Consider the following 13383-nt stretch of genomic DNA (forward strand, 5'->3'; position numbering starts at 1 on the left):
AAATAGTAAAGTGTAACACTTCTGTTTTTCAATACAACATAAAATTTTATATTCTATACATACATACATATGTCCATGCATATACACAATATTTTATTTTTTAATCGATAACATTTCTTGAGTACTTACATTTCACCAATCCTATTTATTTTTCCATAATTTTTTTAAAAAGATTTATTTATTTCTCTCCCCCTCCCCCCCCACCCCGGTTGTCTGTTCTCTGTGTCCATTTGCTGCACCTTCTTTGTCCGCTTCTGTTATTGTCAGCGGCACAGGAATCTGTGTCTCTTCTTGTTGCGTCAGCTCTCCGAGGCATGTGGCACCACTCCTGGGCAGGCTGCACTCTCCTTCACGCTGGGCGGCTCCCACGTGCGGGGACACCCCCGCGTGGCACGGCACTCCCTGCGCACATCAGCACTGTGCATGGGCCAGCTCCACACGGGTCAAGGAGGCCCGGGGTTTGAACCGCGGACCTCCCATGTGGTAGACGGACACCCTAACCCCTGGGCCAAGCCAGCCGCCTTTCCATAAATTTATGTTTTGAAAATGTTCAAACCTAAAGGAAAGTTTAAAGAAGAGTGAAATGAATATCCATATACCTTTTACCTAGATTCAGCAATCAATAATTGAGTTTTCTTACCATATCTAAATATCTATTGTATCTACCCCAAAATTTGTGTGCATTTTGCATCTTGTCACATATCATATGTTTCAGGGGTTCCATGTCCAACTCATGTTCAGTGATTTGCTAGAAGGATTCACAAGACTCAATAGCAGGGTATACTTATGGCTAACATTTATTACACCAAAGAATACAAAGCAAAAGCAGCAGGAAAAAGATATGTTTGGACAGAGTCCAGAAGAGATCAGGTAAAGGCTTTCAAGTCCTTCACTGTCCAGGACTTCACAGGACATGTTTTCTCTCTAGCAGAGGACATGTGCAGAATGTCTCAGGGCCCAAGGCTTTTATGGAGGGTACATCTTGCTACATGACCAGCCTTGACAACTGAAATGCAGGACCCTATCAAAGAAACCACATGCACGCCATCAATCTTGATGCTTGTGCCAAGCAGATGTGACAAGCTTGCTTCAGGTGTACAGAAGAAAATCACCAACATTAATATAAAGAACCGTCCAAGGGCATCATTCCCAGGGATTGACTAAGGATCAATCATGGTTCCAGGTTCCCTGGGAGACATGCAGGGAAAAAGCAACCAGACTTGCTATGTGAAGTTTTCACACCATACCTTTGCTTGTACTGTTCCTGCTATTTGAACTGCATTTCCCAAAAGCCTAGCTCAAATCCCACATCTCTCCAGGAAGAACCCTTCCTGGAGCAGGTTTTCCCTAAACACATGCACAGTGAAGGAACCTCAAGTGAAGCCTTCCCAGACCTGTTCAATCTAGCAATTTCTTCCTTTTCACTGAATTTTCCACTTATTTTACAATTAATCATTGTTTTAGCTTCCTTGTTGCTAAAGCCAATACCATGCAATTGGTTGACTTAAACAGCGGGAATTTATTGGCTTATGGTTTTGAGGCTAGGAAAGTGTAATATCAAGATGTCAGCAAGGTGATACTTTCTCCCAGAAGATTGTGGCATTCTGGGGCTGGCTGCTGGCAATTCTTGTTCTTTGGTGGCTTTTCTGTTACATAGCAATGCACATGGAGGCTACTCCTGGCCTCTCTCTTCTTTTCCAGGTTCCATTTACTTTAAGCTTCTGGCTGCTCCCTCTGTGCCTTTTTTTCTCTCTGTGACCTTCCCTATATGGCCTACAGTAATAGAATTAAGACCCATACTGGGCCATACCTTATCCGAAGTAGCCTCATCGAAAGGTACTATTTATATGGATGTACACCCACCGGAATGGATTAAATCTGAGAGCATGTTTTCCTGGCGTACATAGCTCCAAACCACTCAGTCATATATTGCTTAGGGATATATCCTATGCTATTCTCTGGTATTGTCATTTAATTTTTCAAGTTTATATTTTCTCTTTAACCAGAGGAAGATCATGTCTTAGGCTATTTAATAGATTCTGCTGCTCCTAGAACAAAGTATTGATTATAATATACACTTAATAAGTATTTATTGATGCTTACTGACTGCTGGTTCAAAATTTATCCTCATACAACTTAAATTTTAATCATCATACAGCTTTGGCTAACACACCTATTCTAAGGGACTTGTGCCCTACTACTAAGTGATATAAGCCAATTCAAGTCTTCCAATCTTTCGTGTGACCCACATATGAGAAAAAATAATATCAAGAAAAATGAAATTTTAGAAAGGTCTAATAGTCAGCCAAAGGGGTGCTGATGCAAAGTACCAGAAATTTGTTGGTTTTTTAAAGGGTATTTATTTGGAGTAAAAGCTTACAGTCCCAAGGTCATGGAAAGTCCAATTTAAGGTACCATAAGAAGTGCTTTTTCACCAAAGTCAGCTGCCACATGTTGAAACAAGATGGCGGGTGATCTCTACCTGGTCTCTCAGGACTTCCTGTATCAGTCTCTGGCATAGGGCTCCCGTCTTTCCATGCCTTCTCAGCTGCTCAGCTGCTCTGTTCTCTTCGGCTGCAAGCTATCAGGTGGAATGGCTCACCTCTCTCTGGGACTTTAGCTGTTTGAGCTTTCTCCTTTCTGTCACATGGTGGGACTGAAGTGACCAAGTTCTCTCCTCTTCTATGTGTCTTCTTGAGTGAGTGGCCCTTCAAAGGGGTGAGGACTCAGCCTGAGTTACACTCTGGTGGTGGTTTGTGAGCAACCCATAAGCCAGTCTCTGCCTCTGTCACATAGCAATCTGTCTCACTTTGTCTCTTCCTCACTCCTAGTGTTGTGTCCAAATTTCCTCTGCTTATAAGGAGGATTCCAGTCATATCAGATTAAGGCGTACCCTGATTCAGTTTTGCCTCATCATAATAGGAACTTTGAAGATCCTATTTACAAATGAGTTCACATCCACAGGACCAGGGTTTAGGATTTGAATGAGATTTGTGCAGCATGATTCAATCCATACAGACAACTAATTGTATCAAAGTATTTGTTATTAACAGAGAAAATTGCAACTGATACCATTTGTCCATTTTAAAACACCACCATTATAAAATCATCTAATATAAGGTCAGGTATCACACCACAATTTATTGTTGTCTGACGGTGTTCTTACAATTCATTCTCTTTGTTCTTCTTTGAAGCTTCTTAGTAATCAAAGGAGGTAGAAAAATAATGGAGGGCACATTGCTTGTGGTCAGTGCTTGACCTGGCACTTTATGTCTGACAGACACTATGTGGAGTGAGCGATTACCAGCAATCTGTTCATTCTACTCTCCAGCAGGCACAGCAGATAGGATGTGTTCCAACTAGGCCATAGGTCTTCTGGAGAGCTGAAAACTACATATGGCATTTGTTGAATCGTTTTATTGTCCACAAGACAGATATAAATCTATTAACAGTATCATTCACCAGGAAAATCTGGAGCTTCTTACCTATAAATAGCCATTAAAAGTATAAACAAGCTGCTTTTCCCAGTCCCAAATTCTATTAATTTCATTGATTCAGGAAATCAGTGTTTATTTTAGTTGTGATATTCACTGCTATGGCATATTGATACCTTTCTTCAGATCAATGTTGTGTTAGTCGGTGTTCTCTAGAGAAACAGAACCAACAGGACACACACACAAACATATGTAAATATTAAGAGATTTATTGTAGGAATTGACTTGTGTGACCATGAGGACACCATAGGGAAGGCCACAAGTAGGAAAATTCCAGTAAAGGTGACACTGAATTCCCCAGGAGAAGCAGGCTGGTTGAAGTCAAGATAGAAATTCTTTCTGACGGCTAAAATAATCAGTTCTTGCTTTAATGCCTCCAACTGATTGGATGAGGAGATTCTGCTCATTACTGATGCAATCTCCTTTGTTGATTATAGATTTAACCAGTCATTGATGCAATCAACTGACTGATGATTTAAATCCATCTATGAAATACCCTCACAGTAATAATCAGGTTAGTGCTTGCTTGCCCAAACTACTGGACACCATAACCTAGCCAAGTTGACACATGGAATTAACCATCACGAATGCTAACACATATCTACTTATAAAAACCTTCTTATTTCCATTTTGATAGATTTTCTTGGGGTGGGTGGAAACCCATAAAGTTCATGTGCTAGCATCTACATGGCCCTCTCTACTGGAAAATATGAAGTGAAACAAAATTTATATGTTACAAAATCTTGTGACACAGTAAACGTTCATTTTTCTTATTTCCCTAACATTCATCTTAACACACACAGATCACAAGCATAGAAAGAACAGGAAGGGTGGGGAGGCTGTGGTAACTACTGTTTGACTCCACCTCTTCTGATAGCAGTCCTCACCCCTCCCCAAAGCCATAGGACAAGACACCTAGACTTGGACAGAGTACCACAACATCCTGGCCAGAAAAGATTATCCAGGGGTTATTACTTACCAGATGACACAAATTGCTACAATCCAAGTCCTGCCCCACCAGGTAGTAGATGTGGTCCCTTGTCTCTGGGGATCACGAAGTTAGAAAGTAGTGACCCTAGAAGGGCTTAGATGTCTCAGGAAAAGGCTGACCCAAAATAGAAGAGAATGAGACCTGTGAGAATGGTATTCACACAAAGCCAAGACAGAGAAGGAGAGAATGAGACGAGCTTTCATTGTCCTTTGAGTCTCTGGATCAGCTGTATCTCAAGTCAAGATACAAGGTACAAGATACAAAATATAAGTACAAGATACTCTCCCCAAGATCTTGAACCGCTAAATTCTACTGTTTGCTAAAATGACTTTGACTAGGATTTCTGTCCCTTGACTAATAGTAAGGCATATTAGAATTTACCCATTTATGACTAATGGCAACTATTTTTTAAGCCAACCTCACCCCTACCCCTGGGGAAAAAAAATACCATGGAAATAAAATTAGGCAAATATTATTAGCAAAAGTATCTGATATTTTGCTTAAAATTTGCTTGAAAATGAGGCAAGTGAGTACAGTGAAAAAGGGAAGGTGGCTTGGGTGGGAAGACCACATGGCCGGCAGATCACATGGCCAGGAGACCTCACCCAGAAACCTCCTGAGGGGAAGGCTGCTGGAAATATCCTGGAGACCCTGGCCACAAGATCCCATTTGGGACTATTTCTGGGGTCAAGAGGAAGCCCTGGATACTTTCAAGCTGAAGGCCTCAGCATTGGCCCTCTGAGAACTAACAGGTGGGGCAACCAATCAGAACAGCAAATACCTGGGGCCCCTCCCCAACCTTAAGAAGGACGACGAGTAAATGTCTTAAAAAGGCCTAACTCATAGCCCCACGTGTGAGGCTCATCCTGTAGTATACCCACATCCAAGTTTAGAACTGTGTACTCTTTTCTTATTTCCTAATAAACTCTTTTTACTCTGTTGCCTACCCTATACCATGTCCTTAAATTCTTTCATGCAACATAAGCCAAGAAACTAGAAGCTCAGAACCTAGAGCCTTCTGCCAGCAAAAATACACTAGTTTCATGTACAGGTGGGTGTAAATTAATCTACACTCCAAGGACTTTATCTAGCATTTTATTTTATTTTATTTATTTTTAAAGATTTATTTTTTTTAATTTATTTCTCTCCTCCCCCGCCCCCCCCCGAGTTGTCTGCTCTCTGCATCCATTCGCTGTGTGTTCTTCTGTGACTGCTTCTATCCTCATCAGCGGCACCGTTAATCTGTGTTTCTTTTTGTTGAGTCATCTTGTTGTGTCAGCTCTCCATGTGTGCTGCGCCATTCTTGGGCAGACTGCACTTTCTTTCACACTGGGTGGCTCCCCTTACAGGACGCACTCCTTGCATGTGGGGCTCCCCTATACGGGGGACACCCCTGCGTGGCAGGGCACTCCTTTACAAGCATCAGCACTACGCATGGGCCAGCTCCACACGGGTCAAGGAGGCCCGGGGTTTGAACCGTGGACCTCCCATGTGATAGACAGACGCCCTATCCACTGGGCCAAGTCCACTTCCCTATCTTGCATTTTAAACACCCCAATCAAGAGGCCACACCCCAAGAAAAAGTGATTACCTTAGTTAGCATCGAAGACCCTAATCAGTAGTCTGCTCTCCAAGAGGCTACTAGAGCACTTTAAATGTCATTATCTGAACCTGAACAAATGGACTAGGATATAAGAATCTGGCAGTCTAGCAGCCTAATCACCTTTGAAGAAGTACCCAAGGCCCAGAACTTGTTTATGCCTAAGTCACCCATCTTAAAAGAGAATTCTCTTACTTGATCTGACTGGAACATTAGCTCCAGTCAGGGTAGGAGGGATTATATACCAGGCATGATGGTTGAACAGCCGTATTTTAATTTTTTTTAGCTCCTGTAATGATATATGGCTTACATTTTGAAGTAGGTTAGTTCAAGATAGCTTTTACTCCTACAAAGAACTATTCATTGAAGGTCTGATGATATCTTCTTTTTTTTCCTCTTATTTAACCCTATACATTTGATACATGTAATCCTGATTGTCCGTGAAGGACAAGTTTCCCGTATGTATATACTTGTATTCCTCTACATAAGGAATCATATTTAAACATCTCATTAATCTTAAATATGTCAAATATTTAGGTCCAGTAATTATATTTCTAAAAATTATTACTAGGGCTGTAATCCAAAATCCAGACAGAGTTCCATGCATGGAGATATTTACTGAAATTTTGTTTATAATATTTCAAATTTATCCAAAGTAGAAGAAATTTAAGAAAATTGAATTATATTTATTAGGTGGCTTGAAGCATGGATGATAACTATGTAAAATAAGCATATAAAATACAGCAAAAATTCTAAAATGCTAACCTGGTTATACTTTCTACATATTTATATTCTCCAAGATTCTTTTATAGTAAGCATATATTACTTTAGAAGAAGTAAAAGTATATGTTAAGACTATTTCAGTGGGTATTGACAGAAGCACAACTCAAATTAATTTAAGTCAAAAAGGGAAAGTAGTTAGGGGAATAGGGAAAGAAAGGAAGAGAGAAGTTCAAGGATGGATTTGGATTCAAGCCCAGATAGAAATATTCACATCAGTTCTCTCTTCCCTCAATATCTCATCTTGGCCTCCTCTGTGTAGTGACCTCATTTTCTTCTATCTTCCAGCCTGCCAGAGAAGTAGGTTGCCCACAGCTTGAGGCTTACATCATCTAGTTTAGGAATCCCAGGGGAAAGAGACCTCGAGCTTCCAATGTCTACAGACCAGTTTCAGAGAAAGAGTCTGGTAGGCCCTGTTTGGGTTAGGTGTCCACCTCTACACTAATCACAGTCTCTGGGGAATGGAGTATTATCATAAGGCAGGTTTGTGACATGTGCCTGCAGCTGTCACAGGGAAGAGGATCTGGTACTGGAAGAAAGGAGAGAAATAGAGTGATGGCTAGTCAAAATAAGAAAGACATTGGGCAGCACAAAACAGTACCGTAGTTTACAGTCATCATCTGCACTCTTGCCTTTCCATGCATACAATTCCAAAAATTTCCCTTGTTAGGGTTTGATTTGTGTTCTCTAAAAAGATATATTCTGGGAAGCGAACTTGGCCCAGCGGTTAGGGCGTCCATCTACCGCATGGGAGGTCCATGGTTCAAACCCCGGGCCTCCTTGACCCATGTGGAGCTGGCCCATGCTCAGTGCTGATGCGCACAAGGAGTGCCCTGCCACGCAGGGGTGTCCTGGCTCAGGGGAGCCCCACACACAAGGAGTGCGTCCCGTAAGGAGAGCCGCCCAGCGCTAAAGAAAGTGCAGCCTGCCTAAGAATGGCTCTGTCTACACGGACTGCTGACACAACAAGATGACGCAGCAAAAAGAAACACAGATTCCCGTGCTGCTGACAACAACAGAAGCGGACAAAGAAGACGCAGCAAATAGACACAGAGAACAGACAACCGGGGTGGGGGGGAAGGGGAGAGAAATAAATAAATAAATCTTTAAAAAAAATAAAAAAGATATATTCTAAGTCTTAGCCCCCAGTTTCATAAGCATGATTCCTATTTGGAAAGAGAATCTTTGAAGATATGATTAGTTAAGAGGAGGCCAAACTTGATTAGAGTGGGTCATAATCCAATATGACTGGTGTCCTCATAAGAAGAGGAAATTCGGGCATAGACAAAGAAGACAGCCACGTAAAGGAGGCAGAGATTACATTATGCCATGAGCCAAAGAGTGGCATGGACCCTACAGACTTCAGACAAAGCATAGCCCTACCAACACCTTGCTTCAGGCTTCTAGCCTCCAAAACTGGGAGACAATACATTTTTGTTGTTTTAAGCCATGCAGTTTGTGGTACCTTATTATGGTAGCCCTAGTTCCCTAGTGAACTTAATGCAATGACTCTATGTTCAGTTCATCTCCCAGTGAAAAAACCGAGAGTCTCATCCATGAACACCTCATCTGAAAGTCTAGGAACTCTGGACCATATGCTTTCCTCTAGTGGAGGTGAAGCTCCTCAGGGTTCTGCGATACAAATGCCATCTAAATTCCCTTCTCTGAGAATAAGCCAATCTTGCTGCCTCTGGTTCTTCCTATGTGAGGAGCAAACTCCCTGGCTCATCATATTCCAGGCCTGCACCACTTTAGCTATCAACTTCTTGCTGGCCAGATTATGAAGCCTGGATATTGCCTTAGGTTTTGCACAATTACGGATCTTTTTTCCAAGTTGGGTTTTTCTGACACTACAATTCCCTTGGACCTCAGCTGGTTTTTTGCCAATTTTGTACCTGGGGATTATTGTCTAAACTCTAACACCAGAACTCTTACCTTGTCCTAGCAGTTTCTGTCTCTTAGCAACAGACGGCAGAGCTTTGCCCATCCTCCAGGTTCTCAATTTTAGTGTCTCCCATAGTAGGCTGTATCCCAGTGGGTAGTATTTTGCCAAGGGGATGATTTGTAACTATGTTTGCCAGGGAATTTATAAATAGAGTTGTTTGCGAGAGTTGTTTGCGAGAAAGGAGGGAGGGAAATGGGGTTTCCTGGATTTTAGACTCCTACTTTAGTCTCTAGTAGGTTTCTTGCTTCCCTTCTTTGTATTAATTTTTATTTGGAGCATAGAGTACAGCTTTTGTAAGCCAGCAAGAAGAATGCTATGTCTTCCTTTGTCTTATATTGCTGGCTAGAGGCAAAATGGGCCTCCTTGTGTGCTGTTGTTTCCTTTCTGCTTTTCAGACAGGTGAGCTTGAAGCCAAGTGTCTCCTTTTCTCCTAGCGCAGCAGAGCTTCCTCCAACTATCTCCATGTTTGCACCCAGTTTGAGAAATGGGAGCCATGTTTGATTTGGCCTGGGTCATCTCTGGGTGGGGTGGGGGTGGGGGTGGGGATGTTTACCAGAAAAAGAGAAGGAGGGGTAAGAATGCATGCTGAGATAGACTACAAGCTACATATAAACTATATTTTAAAAAGCATTTAATACTACATGTAAAAAATCATCAAATCTAAAACTGAAAAGGTCTGAATAGAAAATATTAGGAAGGATCACGCCCAAATCTTTAAAAGTTGCAAGGTGATCTCAAACAGAATGAGAAAACGTCAGAGCCAGAGAGCAAGTGAAACAGCACAAGGCTGTCACCTGTCTTCACACCCTCAGAAATGCAAGAGCCAATCCTGTATATATTCAGCAAGTTCCTGAGCTTTTGTTAACTGGCAGCTTCCAAATCTTTGACACTTAGAGTCTAAATTTCAAAAGTTATTTTAGTAAGTGCTTCACTCAGTGCTATATCCATTATTCTCATCTATGTACCTGTTTTTATAAAAATATATTTTTAAAATCTCATATTTAGGTTTATATTAGCATTCAGCATATACCTATATTCCCAACCTAGAGAATCTCCCCTTCGGTCAAGAGCTTTTCCCCAACTTTGAACCCCCTCACTCAGAAGCTCTCTTGGTTCCCAGTCTTTTGCTTTGGTCTTAGTTTCTTCCCTTAACCCCAAATCCAATCCAGGTCCCTGGTAGAATGGACCTGGCCCACTTATTCATGGAGGTAGACTAAAAATATATAGCAACATTCTGCTAAAAATTTTCTGTTTTTTTTTAAAATAAACTTTTTATTTGGGATTATTTTTAGGTATACAGAAAAGTTGCAAACATAGTACACAGAGTTTCCACATGTCATTCCATCCAGTTTCCTTTAATGTTATATGTCCTACCTAGTCAGGGTGCATTTGTCAAAACTAAGAAATTAAGATTGTTACATTACTATCAAATAAACTCCAGACTTTAAAAGCATTTCATCAATTTTTCCACAAATGTCTTTTTTATTCCAGGATTCAATCCAGGATAACATTTAGTTCACTAAATTTTAAAACAAATTATTTTCTAGTTAAGTTTTGACAGTTAAGAAGAACGTGGCATTTTAATATTTAGGATAAACTATTCATTAGCAAAAACAACACAAGTTGTCAAGATGCCACTTGTTCTGTGATTCTCAGGGCAGATTCTGTTATTTGGCACGTTTTAGCTATATATAGTTTCATACATTTTCTGCAGGATGCAGGTCTCACAGCAGTAAGAGCTGAGAGAAGTATGAGAAAATTCCAAGTATTCTTTTAAAGGCAAACAATCTCATTTGTCCTAATGGAATTGGTTGGTTAGGATTTTATTTCAAGCTACACTCTAAAGGTAGTGTGAGTATAATTTACGAACACATTATAGGTCTGATCAGTTATCACCGCGTGAGCCACAGAAACCACGAAAGACCACAGAAATAGATTCCTGACCAGCCAATTTCTCTAGGGGAAAGAACACTTGCCCATAAAACTCTCTCTGGGTAAAGAAAACTCTTTCTAGGAGTTGAGTAAGTTGGGGGAAAGTGAAAGCTACTTTATACTTTTAAATAAATATTTTTAGACTTGTAGAGGTCAGCTGGTTTATAAGCATCTTTTTTTTTTTTCAATGTATGTCTTTCATTTTAAGAGAACAATATTTTAGCTATTAAAACAAAAGAGGGAAGTGAACTTGGCTCAACGGATAGAGAGTCCGCCTACCACATGGGAGGTCCACGGTTCAAACCCAGGGCCTCCTTGACCCAAGTAGAGCTGGCCCACACTCAGTGCTGATGTGCGCAAGGAGTGCTGTGCTAGGCAGGGTTGTCCCCTGTGTGGGGGAGCCCCATGCGCAAGGAGTGTGCCCCGTAAGGAGAGCCGCCCAGCGTGAAAGAAAGTTCAGCCTGCCCAGGAGTAGTGCTGCACACACGGAGAGCTGACGCAGCAAGATAACACAACAAAAAAATAAAGAGACACAGATTCTTGGTGCCGCTGACAAGAATAGAAGTGGACACAGAACACACATCGAATGGACACAGAGAATAGACAACTGGGGCAGGGCGGGGCGGGGGGAGGGGAGAGAAATAAATAAAAATAAATCTTAAAAAAAAAAAGGAATTACTTGTGGAATGGATGTGGAGGGAAGAGGAAAAAAAATAAAACAAAAGAAATATAAAGAATTCTACTTGAAATCAATTCAAGGACTTGTCCACACCAATAGGATATAGAACTTTGGTAAATATACATGCTGTCTAGTTTCTGCCACAATTAATAGTTATCTTCAGATACTGTTATTAATCACAGGATGACATAAAATTCCTGCAGAGGCCTATCTCTCTCTATCCCTCCATCCTAGGACACACACACACACACACACAAAATCAAATCATCTAAATTATTGCACAAAACCCAAAGGAAGTAAGACAGAGGAGAAATGTCCTGAGGAACAAAATATTTTGCTGGGAGTTAGAATATAAATGAAGGCAAATTATTATATTGAGCATTTAGGTTTAAATTTGGCAATTTGTTTACTGGAGGAATAAATAATGCAGTGATTCAGTTAATTTTTTAAAAAGAGAGAAAAATGGAATATTTACATAGTACCTTATGCTTTCTAATTACTTATTCATATATGATATAGTGAATAGTTAACTGATATGTTTTGGGTACAGCTGCCATGGGAGCTGCACAAAGGAGACAGTGTGTAATTGTTCTCTAAAGCCACTTAAAATGCTAAGCTCCTCCAGGAATCCTTCTGATTGCACCCAGCAACCCCACCAAGGCAGAATCTGCACTGTCTCCTCTGGGTTTCCAAGATACTCGACCAACTTTATATACTTCAGCAAGAGTATTTATCACACTGTCACCTCCTTTAGGGACAGCATTTATTCAACTTTGTATCTTCATAGGTAAGTGACAGTCATAGGTAAGTGAAAAACAGTAAGTCATAAAAAAATGGTAGTTATGTATAATTGGTATTTACTGTGTATGTACAATTTGTATATAGATTATGTATATGCCTAGCAAGTTTTAGTAATTTACAGTCCTCTGCGTTCTTATTTAATATATATTTTTCTGGGTCCTATGATATCTGTTTTTTTGCATGTTAGGCAATTAAGTGAATTATTTCAGTACGTTTTTCATTCATGTAATTTTGAAACATTATTACGTATTACAAAGTCTTCTATCCTGGATAAAATTGACTCCCTGAGGTAAATAACTTTGTGCTACAATTCAATTGTACAAACATTTTATTTAGGTAAAGAGCATAGAAATTTTTCAGGATTCAAATTAATTTGGGAGGTAAGTATCTCTGGAATTAACATTTAATTTTTTATAAGACAAATATAATGTAAGGAAATAAAATAAGGTGATAACTTAAAAAATAAAACCGAAAGGAACACAACCACGAAATTGGGTCATAAATTTTCAGAACTTACCTGTGTGATTTGTGGACTTAAGGAAAAATGTAACTCATACCATTCTCCGCCCTCAACACTGCAACAGCTTCCCGTCATATTTGCTTTGTTTTGTGGGCCCTGAACGATGGGGTTCCAGACTACCTTTCTGACTTCATCTCCTCCCATTCTCCCTTTTCTCTCTATTAGCTACAGAAGGCACCTTGGGGATTCTCAGATATGCTAAACTACGTCTGTCCTGGCCTTGAATATGCCGTCCCCTCTGCCTGAGGGGCAGCTATTTCTGATAGTCACGGGACTCATCCTTCTCCATTCCAGCAGCTCCTCAATGCCACGTGATCAGGGAAGGTTTCCTTAGTCATCTAAATAAAGAACACCTGTGGTCATTCTCTTTCTCTTCACCTTTTATTTTTTTCAGAGCACTAAAAGATTAATAACTTGCATTATATCTTTGTTTATTTATTGTCTCTCTGTCCAACTAGATTTTAAGCTCCATGAGGAGAAGGACTTTGTTAATAAATATAGGTTGGATGAATATTTGTAGCACCAGACAGTAACAGCTTTAACATTAACAATTCCTTAATGATATGTTGAGTATTCCAGTAAAGTGGTCAAGTAATGCTGAAGAGATGTACCCCAGTTTGATTGAGTACATTATGTTGCCC

The 13383-nt window shown here is 40.4% G+C and overlaps 1 long non-coding RNA gene across 1 annotated transcript; it reads right to left on the reverse strand.

Annotated features, from left to right (window-relative positions):
• Positions 1 to 217: 217 nt before the first annotated feature.
• Positions 218 to 12929, reverse strand: LOC111764996 (uncharacterized). Its single transcript, XR_002797467.2, has 3 exons — positions 12740 to 12929; positions 4474 to 4599; positions 218 to 556 (listed from the first exon to the last, which is right to left on the reverse strand). It is a non-coding gene; the product is annotated as an uncharacterized lncRNA (long non-coding RNA).
• Between the last annotated feature and the right edge of the window lie 454 nt (positions 12930 to 13383).

The sequence above is a fragment of the Dasypus novemcinctus genome, chromosome 17, assembly GCF_030445035.2.
Source record: "Dasypus novemcinctus isolate mDasNov1 chromosome 17, mDasNov1.1.hap2, whole genome shotgun sequence".
Taxonomy (NCBI): domain Eukaryota; kingdom Metazoa; phylum Chordata; class Mammalia; order Cingulata; family Dasypodidae; genus Dasypus; species Dasypus novemcinctus.